Raw genomic sequence first — 3,111 nt, 5'->3', positions numbered from 1 at the left:
TATTGAAGTGAATCATGCAGAAGTCCCAATGTTACTATATAAGGAATATGAAGTGATTCAAAGAAAATTTTGGTAGGAACCACTTGAGTATACGCATTATGGTCTGTTAGAGGTAGGGGAAGAATAACCACTTAGCCCCGATACTGTACAAGAAGGTCCTTGATTGCAGAATTGATAACCCGAAAATTTGTTATACATATCGACACCCTGGACACTTAAGGAAAAAGTTCTCAAATATGAAAAACTTTGGACTTACCTGCGGTAGAGCAATCGTTATCTCAGCTATGGAGACTCGCATGGATCCTGATTTTAGTTAGGATACGTTTCGTCACAACGTTTTATTATCTCAGAGTTGTTTACTACTAGAACGATAGAAACCTTATATCTAAGAACCTTAGTGTTATGACTAATAAGCCATTAACAACCATGAGAATTAAGTATTCTATAGGACAAGCTAATGGTAAGCTGGCAGAGGTAGAGGAATAATTTAAGGTAGTACCTTAAAATTAACAGGTGGGTCATTTGGAGATGACCTCATGTCCACCACTACTACATTTATCGTCAATTAGACCCCCTTATTTAGACGTGTTAATAAAGTAACACGTCTAAATAAACGAAAGAACACGTCTAAATGATAAAAAATGGGAACACGTCTAAATATATCATTATTTAAACGTGTTGACACGTCTAATTGACTTGAACACGTTTAAATAATAATATATTTAAACGTGTTAACACGTCTAATTGACAAACACGTCTATTGATATATTTAGACGTGTTAACACGTCTAATTGATAAACACGTCTATATAATAAACTTTAGACGTGTTGCACCTTGGGACTATTTTAAATTTATAATTTACAGTTAAAATTACGGGATCTTGAAAAGGGGTCTTTCAAACTCAAAACAGTTTTTAGGGTTTCAATTTCTTCCTCTCTACACAAAATTATCTTCATCCTAATCCTAATCCGTAAATACATATGCAACAACATAAACTTCTGCCCCCTTCTTCACTACCCTTAAGCAACAACACCACATCAGACTACTGTCATCTCCACCCTTCATAAACAATTCCACAAGAGTAATCAAATCAGAAGTTCGCAATGAAATCAGAGCTGTAACATGACGAAGAAAGGGTTACACAAATTAAATTAGAAAAGAAATTCAGTTTAGGATTGTGTGCACCGACATTGCTAATTGAATTTGCAAACAGTTAACGAAATGGTGGCCTATACTGGTATTGATTGACAATATTTCTATTATATTACCAATTTTTGCGGCTTCCAAAATTGGCTGGAGATCTACTTCGAGCAAACTGATAGTTCGTGTGGATGATAAAAAACCTAATGTTGAAGTATTGTCAGTTAAGAAATCGAAAGGAAATTTGAATAGATTGGATTCTCCACGTAAGTCATTTTTAATATGTTTATACATTTAAATTAATTGCATCTTTATTGTTGTCTATCTATGTATGTATAGGTTACAGTGAATTTTCATTTAACTGGAGATTGCATATTGCTATTAGGTTTTGATTTTAATTTTTGTATAGTTGGAGTTTGAATGCCTGATTTAGCTTAGTTACAGACTAGAAATGACGCAATGCTTATTTGAAAATGGTTTTAAGCTATTTGTCAATAGGATTCTTAGTGTATTCATTCGAGGAATTATATATACAAATGATGATACCTATTAACAAAACTAATCGATCACAGTATGCTTCATGATGCATTATTCTTCTATTCAATCAGACTAATACTTATTCACAACTGTAAACTACCACTCAGATTGTGCGGCGAGGAACAAAACATGCGACCATGTATGTATGTGTAATCGGTTGTTCAGGATCGATGGTCAGTTTTATTATTATCTTCGTTCTTCTTAGTCTACCGATTATTACGAAATATAATATCACTTCGGGAGTAAGTCCAGGTGCTTAATTATGTTAAAGTTGTATCTTAAGTTATACTTAGAATTCCTTTTTTTGGATCATTTGTAGGTGCAAACTATGGCGATTCTCTGGTGCATGGAAGGAGTTTGATGAAATGTCCGAGACAAAAAGAGAAATATGGTATGGTTTTTGTAAATCATGATTTGCTTCTTCTACTTCTCTTATTCTTGTTTGATGTTTATCTTTGAATTTTTGAATGTTCGATGACAATTTATTTATTTTTCAATATTTATGCACATATTTGTAATTGCATTATTTGTAGTTAAGTGGTGTATGTATGCTCTACCTTCTTTATGTGTATGTTGTTATATATACTACTTTTGAAAATATAATTAAATGTGTTAACTTGTGCAAATTATACTAGTAAGATTCGTATATTGTTATTTGGTGTGTATGTATATTGCAGTTGCTGTTAAGTGTTTTTATCTATGTTCAAAAGTCACCTTGCTATTCATCTTGACAACCATCCACATCTCCGCAAAACTAATAGTAAATAATTGTTTTTCAGAATTCCGTAAGAAAGGAAAAATAGATAATAGATGATTTAATTCTATTACATTGTTATCCATGTTCTGTAACATATAAAGCACTAAAATTACAGTTGCAGTAGTCGATTCACCATTGGCAAATGCTGTGTTGCTGTTGTCTCCGGTTTTGCTATGGTGGCTTAAGGTACTTTGTTCCTTTTTGTTGTTGTAGTTGTTGACAGCAGGTCATATGTTTTGCTATGGAGGCTTAAGGTACTTTGTTCCTTTTTTATATGTTAATTCTGAATATGTTTCTTCAGTTTAAAGTTTCATTTACTTATTTCCTGTGTATCTCATTTACACTATCATTTGTTTCTTCTATTATTTGTGGCTCATAGTTGTGATGCTATGTCAACAGCTGCTCATGTACCTTCGACATGTAACACGTGTTCTTCGGGTATTGATATTGTTCCCATTTTATTTGTTAAGTACCTCTGTACCAATTATCCTATTTACATTGTGATTCGTTGGTTGCATGACTGATTGCTAATAAATATGTTACTATTTTCACAGGATGCCACATAAATGAACGCACCTATCGTCCAACAATGACTGCTGGCAGAGGGATGACATGCTGGATTGGGTGCTCAAAAAACCAGCTATAGCTACCTTATATTAGTTTCTTTTAGTTTAGAG

The 3,111-nt window shown here is 33.1% G+C and overlaps 1 long non-coding RNA gene across 1 annotated transcript; it reads left to right on the top strand.

The window, feature by feature from the left end:
- Window positions 1–883: 883 nt before the first annotated feature.
- Window positions 884–2,820, top strand: LOC139864972 (uncharacterized). The gene is made up of 4 exons (XR_011764562.1): window positions 884–1,406; window positions 1,785–1,850; window positions 1,997–2,068; window positions 2,550–2,820. It is a non-coding gene; the product is annotated as an uncharacterized lncRNA (long non-coding RNA).
- Window positions 2,821–3,111: the final 291 nt, after the last annotated feature.

Source organism: Rutidosis leptorrhynchoides, chromosome 8, assembly GCF_046630445.1.
Source record: "Rutidosis leptorrhynchoides isolate AG116_Rl617_1_P2 chromosome 8, CSIRO_AGI_Rlap_v1, whole genome shotgun sequence".
Classification (NCBI taxonomy): Eukaryota; Viridiplantae; Streptophyta; class Magnoliopsida; order Asterales; family Asteraceae; genus Rutidosis; species Rutidosis leptorrhynchoides.
This window is presented reverse-complemented; position numbering and strand designations above follow the sequence as displayed.